The following is a 10708-nucleotide window of genomic DNA, read 5'->3' on the forward strand; positions in this document are numbered from 1 at the left end:
GAAAAATATTGAAGCATGAACCGTTTAACGATAGAACGAATATTTTCAAAGTTTTGATGATTTTACACTTGTTTGAAAAACGTTATGAATTTCAAGGACACGCTGACAATAGGATGTGTTTAAGGGCTAGGAAAAGAATCGTTAAGGGACAACACGAGGGCTGGATTCGAGCTTGGCTATGAAGAAACGAACCTAGGGTTTCCTTAGGATACAAGGCTCGGCCATGGGGAATTTCAAGCGAGGGGCTGTGAGCAATGGCTAGGGCTGGTCGGGGCTGGCTCATCAGGGTCCGGTGCAATCGTGGGAGGGTCCATGGAGGGCTGGACCAAGCTGCCGCAAGATATGGGACGGTCCACAAACCCTAGGACTCTCCCGTGCACGTGCGCGGCTAGGTCCAGAAGGGGAGAGTCTCGCGGGTGCTCTAGAGGTATAGGATGGTCCAATATGGTCTAAGGAATATGGTTCAGGATCGAGGATAGGGCTGGTGCAGCCGTGGTCCATGGTGGCTCGGTTGGTGAGGGCCGCGACCAAGTGAAAATGAAAGACGGGAGCGCACAGCTTGGCTATGGGCTACGGGCTGGTGCGCTTGACTAGGCTATGTCAGGAGAGGTCCAGGAGGTACTGTGAGGGTCTGGTCCTAGGTGGCTTGGTGTTAGAGGGAGCCGTGGCTTGACTTAGAGCTTAGGGTTCGAATTGGCTAGGGTCAAAGGAGATGGTTCGAACCATGGGTCCATGGGGGTAGCTGAGATATGAATAGTTTATGTTTAAAGTTTGGAAAGAAAATATTGAGTTTTGAATTAATTCGAGATTTAAACGCTTCACGATTTAGTAATTAAGGAATTAAATCCAAACCCCCGATTTTACGTCAAATAAAAATATTAGAAGTGAAATTTAAGCTTAAATCAGTATTTGGGATAGTCTCAAGTCAATAAAAGTGAGAAAAAGTCAAAAATCGAGAATTTTAGAGCCCGGGGGCAAAATGGTCATTTTACATCCCAGGTAGTACGAAAGCCTTGGTAGTGTCCCGAAAAATCATAACGCATGCTAAATGATATTTTAAAACATTTATGATGAAAATATGAGATTTTATGATTTATGATAAAGTTGTGCAATTTTTACTGTTAAAATGCTATTTTACAAATTCGGAAAGGACGCGATATTTTATGATTAAAAAGATAAGAAAAATGATAGGATCAGCTGGTAGGTGAAAGAGTGTTTAGAATGGCGGGGTTGAATAAACACTTGACAATTTTACCACATTTTCAAATACTGAGTCAGTTTAGTGATAAACTGAACTTGGGAATCTTGTTATGTCAATGTCGATCAGTTAACTAATGAAAGTGCGGAAATAAACTGACTGACAGATGGAACAAAACTGAAATTAAGAGACACAATATTTATGGATGTTCTGAGATATCAATCACTCTATGTGTCACCCTTCTATCTAGAGATATGATATTCACTACAAGACTTTGATCAATACAAGACTTGTACATACTCTCTTTAGTTTTGTACTTAACAATTCCAAACTGAAACTCTTAGTTTCAATACAGTTTATCAGTTCTCAACTGATCTGAAACTACTTAGCACAACCGATCTCTATAAGATCGAATATTACAACGATAAGTGTTTGTGCTTGTAAGCTCAATGTATAGCCTTGAATGCTGTGAATGCATATGCTAAGTGTGAGCTTTTGAAATCTTTTGAATATGAACAGAAAGCTTGTGAAGAGATTTCAGCAGAATAACAACTTGGTAGTTCGGTTCGTATCTTCGCAGCTGCTCTTCTCGGCTATTTATAGGATTTGCTTCCAACGGTAACAATGAATGCGTTTGAATCTTTCTATCCGTTGTTTGCCACGTCAATATTCTTTTGACAATCGTACACTGTAGCATTGTTGAAATGCGGCGTTCCCATTACATGTTGCAGTATGATTTTGTACAGTTGTCGGTTGATAGCTACATTCCTTAACTGATGACGTGTCAAGCTGTTTTATCAGTTTGACACACCCAATAGAATTAGCAGATAGCTCTCAACTGATTGTAGTAAAACTGATCAGTTCCAACTGATCATCTGATCGATTGCATAGTTCAGTTAGCTTAGTTCAGTTGTCTTATCTGCGCACTAATCTTCAGTTAGGAAACCAATAGTTTGCGTATTTTTAGATTAGTTCTTTTCAGTCTTCTTGGTCAGTTTGTTCAATATTTTTACGCTCGGTTTGTCAAACTTCCGAAAATAAGTTTCCAACAATTTCTCCATTTTTTGGTGTTTGACATAATTTAGAAAATGTGAAATGATCAAGCTGAATATTTTGTAGATTAAATAATATTTTATTAACAACTCTTTCAATGTACAGATTCGTACAAAGAATAAAAGAATGAAATAATCTTCTGGTGACTAAAAATTCTTCAAAGTCTGCCAAACTCTTCAACTGAATAAGAATATAAAGATTGTCTTCTAACTGATCTGGATCTCTTCATTTCTTTGCTCTTTTATCAGCTGGTCTTTGATCAGTCAGTTGACTAGGTCTCTTCTTGGATTGCTTCTGCTGATCTTCTTCTTTTTCTTCTTCCCCCTTTCTGTCGAACTTATCAACCCTGCTGGATAAAGCACGAACTTCCGAGGTGACATTTGATAAGGCATGCACTATATGTTCTTGCAGCAAATCCATTCTCTTTGTGACTATGTTCTGGAGGAAATCCATGCGTTTTGTGAACACTTGTTGAGCTTGGAAATGATCTTGAATCGTCACTCGGTCCTTCTTTAACTGATCTATTGGAGAAATAATAAAGTAATATCCTTTGTAACCTGTTGTAAACTCTTAAAATTATTCGCCTTTATAGAATCAATCTTCAATGTGTGCAGCAGCTGAGTTCATTTGATGTCAGAAATTGATGAGATCACATTGTGAAGGTTGAACTGAATGTCTTCGATCATAGATTCAGTACCCGTTGGTATCTCAGGAGACATAGCTCCAGGGATTCTAGGTTTCTGTTCCTTGTCTTCTTGATTAAAGATTACCCAGGCTATATCAGTTGATTCAGTCACAACAGTAACCATTTCTGAAACATCCTTCTGGTATTGCTTCCTGTTGAAGTTCTAGAGGAGGAGTGAAAAACTGAATAGCAGTTGAGCCGGAAGGCTCGTCAGTTTGTTTATCAACTGATATTGTAGTTGGTTCTTTAGTTGGTTGAACAACTGATATTGTAGTTGGCTCTTCAGTTTGCACTTCTTCAGTTGGTTCCTTGTGCAACTGAGCCACTTCAGTTTCAGCTAGAACTGCTTGTTCAGTCGTGGCAGCCGACTGAACTGGTTCTTCAATTTCTTGCAAAATTGCCTCTGCAGCTGGTTGTTCAGTGAAGCTCGGTTCTTCAACTACTTCTGTAGTTATAATATTCAGCTGGATATCAGTGGCGAATGATTGTATGACTCTTCAACATTCAAATTGCATTTGTTAAATACTCGATAAGCTTTACTAACTGATGAATAACCAAGAAATATTCCCTCTGCAGATTTAGCATCGAAAACTTTTCAATGATTTTTGTCATTATCGAGAATAAAACATCTGCAGCCGAATATTTTTAAATAAGAAACCACACTTTTACGTCCATGCCAGATCTCATATGGTGTTTTCAAATGATTTTTATTAATCATCGATATGTTCTGAGTGTAACACGCAGTAGTTTACTGCTTCTGCCCAAAACCTCTGAGAAATACAAGAATCAGCAAGAATTGTTCTAGCAGCTTCTTTAGGGGTTCGATTTCTTCTCTCAGCTACACCATTTTGCTAATGCGTTCTAGTTGCTGAGAGCCCATGCTTGATCCCAGTATTTTCTAAAAAATTTGAAAGATTTTGATTGATGAATTCGGTCCCTCGAGCAGACCTTATTCTATCAATACCAACTGATTTTTTGTTTAATAATCTTTTGAAAAGTTTAATCAGTTGTGCAGCAGTTTGGTCTATGTGTCAAAGACTACATACACAAGTTTAACGTCTTTGTGCAAGACCGTATTTGAGTGGTTGAGAGAATTTGTGTGTAAGAACTGAACAAGAATGTTCTCACACACTAAGGGAAAATGGCTTCTAAACTAAGCAGATAACACGTTAAAATGTCCCTATGGGCTGAATGCTTCTGAAAGCAGATGTGCATTGTGCGTGCCCTTTCTTTCTCTCTTGAAAAAGATTTTTGTATTGAATCTCGTTCTTTTTCTTCACCATCTTCTTGTGGTGTATTTTTCTTATTGTTTGAGTCTTCACTTATCTTCTCTTTATATAGGCGGGATAACTAAACGTACAGTGAGACTCATTTATTGTATCCATTGCATCTTGAATTCGTTTCTTGGACTTTATGTCTCGACATTTCGATTGCTCTTCTGAAACGTTGTCTTTAATGCTCTGATGCAACGTCTATTATTGTCCTTGGATTCGACAATGGCTTTGTACCTTCACGTACAACTGGATTCCACTAAAAGATTCTGATTGATGCTTCGAACTGGTCAGTTGAACTGATCTTCAGTTGGGCTGGTGAAATCAGTTGACTCATTGTTGAACTGATTTCACTCTTGTTCAGTTGAACTGATTAGCTGGGTTTCTTCATCAGTTGAACACTCCTTTGGCTGTCCAGGCTTCTGAGGTTCTCCTGCTGAACCATCTATCAACTGGACAATCAGCTAGGACTGCTCAATTGACATAACAGTTAGACTGATTCAGTTTGTGCGATCAGTTGGGTCTTCAGTTTGCAATGTAAACAGCTCGTGAGTGATCCTAGATCCTGCACACTAAGGTAGATTATTAGTAACACAATTAACAAGTTTTGTTATCATCAAAATTAAGATTGTGAACTTGAAAAGTTCCAACAATCTCCCCCTTTTTGATGATTACAAAGACTTGAACAGTTAAGCGCAATATATTCAGTTCAAGGGTTAGTATATTCAAACATCATTAAAAGCTCCCCCTTTATAACTGAATTTAAAGAAGTTTTGAAAAACAGACAAAAACTCCCTCTCCAAAACTGAATTGAAAATCCTTTTAAGAGAGATAATCAGAATTAAGAAAATATTTTTCAGTTGATGAAAAAGAAAGAATTTTTTTCAACAACTGGATTTTAAAACTGATTGACAATAATTTCAGTTTGAGAGAAAAACGAAAAACTCCCCCTCATAAACTGAATAAAAACCCGTATCTGAAAGATATTTATTAATCATTCATTCAGAAATTATAATCATTCAAGCAATGTAGATAAGAGATTTGGAAATATCCATTCAGTCACAATGAAACACAGCTGAACAAATATGATGTTGATTTAAATAATTTCCTTGTATTTACATCTGAGTACATACATCAGTTGAACAAGAAAAATCAATACAACAGTAGCATATATTAAACAACATCATATATCAGTTGGTTTATGCGACAGAACTGGATATACCATCAACTAGTTGCTTTACTGCTTGAAATGCTGCATCGGTTGTGAGTTCAATTTGCTAGAGAAACAAGTTAAACTGCTTGAACTTGACTTCTTTACAGACTAACTGGTCGAGCAGACTCTGACTAGGCTCAACTGGAATACAGCTGGTGATTTAATCAACCAACGTCCCAGCATGGATGAGTTTCGTCTGAAGAACAGCTGACCTGGTAGACTTTCAACTGAAAACTTGTTCAACGATCAATTTAGCTGTGCATCTTTGCAGATGATTCTCAGTCCCCTGCAGGCTGATTAAAACCCCTAAGCAAAGAGTCTAAAGAAGTGGCTACAATATTAGTTGCAGAGCCAATCCTCTCAACTCTTTACTAAAGAGCGACATATAAATGTTTTCAAATAGTTTTGAAAATAGTATGAAATACTTTTAAATAGCTTTTAACACTATTTTTAAGTAAAATTTTAAAACACAATTTTCTTCAAATGTTCTTCTTAGAACAACCCGCTCTGATACCAATTGAAGGATCGTTTGCTGAGCATCTTTCGGATGCTTCAAACAAAATATTCTCCAATGAGCTGCAATAGCTCGTGTTCTAAGAATATTAACATCGATGAATTAAATCTAGTTTGGTTAAAAACCAAGCGGAAGAAACTCGAAGTAATCCTTCGTGAAGAAAACTGTTATATTAGAAAACGTTTTAACTTATGTAAATTGAATAACCGAAAAATGATAGATTAGTTTTTACATTCATCAGTTCAGTTATGGTGACAACTGAACTGACGGATACACTAACTGATCCAAACAGTTTGAAAACGATAGTTAATCAGTTAAATACACAAGATATGTTTATGGATGTTCGGAGACTTCAACTGCTCCTACGTCACCCCTTTTACCACCTTGGGTAAGATCCACTAAAAGACTCTGATTTATAAAACTCTTTGTACAAACCCACTCAGCAAGGACTTACACTACTGTCTAAACTGAACTCCTAGCTACGACTGAAGGCAACACCTTCCAGCCAACACTTCTTTTACGTCCTATGTGTCAAAGACTACATACACAAGTTTAACGTTTTGTGCAAGATTGTATTTGAGTGGCTAAGAGAATTTGTGTATAAGAACTGAACAAGGATGTTCTCACACACTGAGGAAAAATGGCTTTTAAACTAAGCAGATAACACGTTAAAGTGTCCCTCTGGGCTGAATGTTTCTGAAAGCAGATGTGCAATGTGCATGCCCTTTCTTTTCTCTCTTGAAGAAGCTTTTTGTATTGAATCTCGTTCTTTTTCTTCAGCTTCTTCTTGTGGTGTATTTTTCTTATTGTTTGGTTCTTCACTGATCTTCTCTTTATATAGGTGGGATAACTGAACGTATAGTGAGACTTATTTATTGTATCCGTTGCATCTTGAATTCGTTTCTTGGACTTTATTTCTCGACTTTTCGACTGCCCTTCTGAAACGTTTTGTCTTTAATGCTCTGATGCAATGTCTATTATTGCCCTTGGATTGGACAATGGCTTTGTACCTTCACGTACAGCTGGATTCCATTGAAAAAGTTTGTCTTCATCCATAACTGAAAGATTCTGACTGATGTTTCGAACTGGTCAGTGGAACTGATCTTCAGTTGGGCTGGTGAAATCAGTTGACTCGTCAGTTGAACTGATTTCACTCTTGTTCAATTAGACTGATCAGCTAGGTTTCTTCATTAGTTGAACACTCCTTCGGCTGGACAGGCTTCTAAGGTTCTCCTGCTGAACCACCTATCAACTGGACAATCAGCTGGACTGCTCAATTGATGTAACAGTTAGACTGATTCAGTTTGTGCGATCAGTTGGATCTTCAGTTTGCGATGTAAACAGCTCGTGAGTGATCCTAGATGCTGCACACTAAGGTAGATTATTAGTAACACAATTAACAAGTTTTGTTATCATCAAAATCAAGATTGCGAACCTGAAAAGTTCCAACAATCATCAACGATCACCAATGTGTATTTCATTCCCCCTACACTCATGACTGGTGTAGGACCAAAAAGATCCATATGGAGCAGTTCTAAGCATCTGGAGGATGATTTACTCCCCTTGTTTTTAAATGAAAATCTTACTTGCTTAACAAACTGACATGCTGAACAAATTTTATCCTTTGAAAAATCTATTTTGGGCAAACCAGTTACAAGATCATGGTTACTCAGATAAGCAATAGACTTAAAGTTTAGGTTGTTCAAACTTTTATGCCATAACCAGTTCTTATAAGATTTTGAAGCTATAAAACAAACTGATGCATTAGGTTGATCAATCCAACTTACTTTGTAAGAATTTGCACAGCGATTGTCAGTTAAGATAATCTCATCAGTGGAGTTTCTAACTGTGCATGTATGTCTGTTGAACTGAACTGAGAAATTTTTTCGCATAACTGACTGATGCTAATCAAGTTATACTTCAAATTCTCAACTAGTAAGACATCTTTAATAATAAAGTTACCATGGATAAGCTTACACTTACCCACAGTTTTATCTTTGGAGTTGTCTCCAAAACTGATGTTTGGACTAGTGTAATTGATCAGTTGGGACAACAAATTTGCATTCCCTGTCATATGCCGCGAGCATCCACTGTCCAGATACCAGATTGATTCTTTGTCTGTAACTGTCATCTGCAATCACACACAATGAATAATTTTGGTAACCATATCTATTTGGGTCCTAAACTGATTAGTCATTTTGGAACCCAGACTTGGATCAGTCTAAATGACTTTCCAGTTGTTGTGTTCCAAATGATTTTTCTCAGCTCATGTGTGCTTGGTGTGTTGTGTGCAGATGAGGCAATATGTGCTTTAGCTTTGTTCAACTGGTTGTCCAGCCGATATCTTTTCTGAACTGGTTTACAGTTATGGTAATTGGAATAGCCATTTTGAGAAATCAGGTGTTTATTGCTGAACCTTTTAGGTTGCCAGCTACACGAATCAATTGAAGTTTTAGGGCTATAACCAATTTCATACCTTTTAGTCTTGTTCTTATTTTCAATAGGCTGTTTAACTGGTCTACACGGCTCAGGTTGTTCTTGTACCACAACTGATTTGACAAAGTGAATATATTTTCTTTTCCCCATGTTCATTTTTGGCTGAGTATCACTTGTAGATGTTTCATCATGATTGCTAAATCCTAAACTGGTTTTATTGGTAATTGATTTTTTCATATCTTGCATTCAGCTAGTGCAACTGATGATTTATTCTATACCTGGATAAGTTCAGTTTGCTTTGAATGCTCAAGCATTAACTGCTGAATCATAGATTGATTCTTGCTTCTTTCAGCATTCAGCTCAGCAATCTCCCGTTTAAGAATCAACAGTTCAACTGATTCATCACTTTCAGTTTTATCGTCATTGAGATCAGTTTGCTTTGCTTTGGCCTTCTCAAATGAGAGGGCAAGCTTGTAATACTCGTTGACCATGTCATGTAATGTAGAAATAATTTCATCACATGTAAAGTCAGTTGAACTAAAATCGAATACATGCCCACTGGTTGATTCTAGTTCTGTGTCATCAACCATCAGACACTTGACTTCCTCATCATCACTGGAGCTTTCTCAAGCTCTCAGGTTCTGATTCATCGCTGTCAGATTCAGCCCATTTGGATTTACTTTCCTCAGCTAGAAGAACTTCGTGTTTCTTTCTAAATGATTTCTTATCATCTTTGGTTCTCCACATGTGCTCATGAGATTTCTCTCCCTTCTCAGCTGACACTTGACTATCCTTCTTTGTCTTAGGACAGTCAGCAATGAAGTGTCTAGTTTTTCCACACTTGTAGCAAGCATTTGATTCTTCCTTGGTGTTGTTCCTCTGATATTGTCTTTAAAAGAAGCCTTGATTTCTTCTCATGAATCTTCCAAATTTTTTGACAAATAATGACATTGCTTCATTGCTTAACTGATCAGCAGTTTTCTCAACTGAACCAATTGGTTCCAGTTTGACAGCAATAAGAGCTGTTGTAGCTGCTGGCGTGGAAGGTTCTCCTTCTCTCGTTTGTAGCTCAAACTCGTAGGCTTTCATATCAGCAAATAGATCGTGAAGTTCGACCTTATTCAGGTCTTTTGATTCTCACATGAACATGGTCTTAACATATCATTCCTTGGGAAGACCTCTAACTACCTTCAGCGCTACTTCTTTATTTGAATACACTTTTCCAAGTGCATTCAGTTCGTTTATTATTCTGATGATTCTCTCATCATATTCATGCATAGATTCTCCAATCTTCATTTTAATATTATCGAATTTTTGAACAGCAACTGAAAGTTTACTCTTTTGGTTTGCTCATTGCCTTCGCAGAGCATAGTCAATTTCTCCCAGATTTCTTTTCCAATCTCGCACATCTTTATTTTGTTGAAAGTGATTTTATTCAGCGTTTTGTACAAGATATCTTTGGTCACATTGTCCAAATTGATTTTTCTTTTGTCCTCTGCTGTCCATTCTTCTCTTGGCTTCTCAATACGGTGTGGTGCGCCATCAGTTATGGCAACAACAGTATTTGCTTTCAGTATTCTCATGGGTCCGTCAGTAATAACATACCACATTTCATCATCTTGTGCAGCTAGATGAGCCTGCATTCTAATTTTTCAATCATCGAACTCTTCTCTTGAGAACATTGGAATTTTGTTGAAGGAAGACATGGAAATCAGATTTTGTAGGTAGGAATATTCAGGAACAAGATTCAACTGCTCTGATACCACTTGATAGGATTGGTTGGTAGGTGAAAGAGTGTTGAGAAGAGGAGGTTGAATAAACACTTGACAATTTTACCACTTTTTTCAAATAATGAGTCAGTTTAGTGATAAACTGAACTCGGGAATCTTGTTATGTCCATGTTGATCAGTTAACTAATGAAAATACGGAAAGAAACTGACTAACAGATAGAACAAAACTGAAATTAAGAGACACAAAATTTATGGATGTTCTGATATTTCAATCACTCATACGTCACCCTTTTTTTTCTAGAAGATAGGATATTCACTAAAAGACTTTCATCAATACAAGACTTGTACAGACCCCCTTCAGTTTTGTACTTAACAATGTCAAACTGAAACTCTTAGTTTCAATACAGTTTATCAGTTCTCAACTTATCTGAAACTACTTAGACAACTGATCTTTATAAGATCAAATATTACAACGATAAGTGTTTGTGCTTGTAAGCTCAATGTATAGCCTTGAATGCTATGAATGTATATGCTAAGTGTGAGCTTTTGAAATCTTTTGAATATGAACAGAAAAAGCTTGTGAAGAGATTTCAGCAGAATAACAACTT

Source organism: Primulina tabacum, chromosome 11 (assembly GCF_025594145.1).
Source record: "Primulina tabacum isolate GXHZ01 chromosome 11, ASM2559414v2, whole genome shotgun sequence".
NCBI lineage: Eukaryota > Viridiplantae > Streptophyta > Magnoliopsida > Lamiales > Gesneriaceae > Primulina > Primulina tabacum.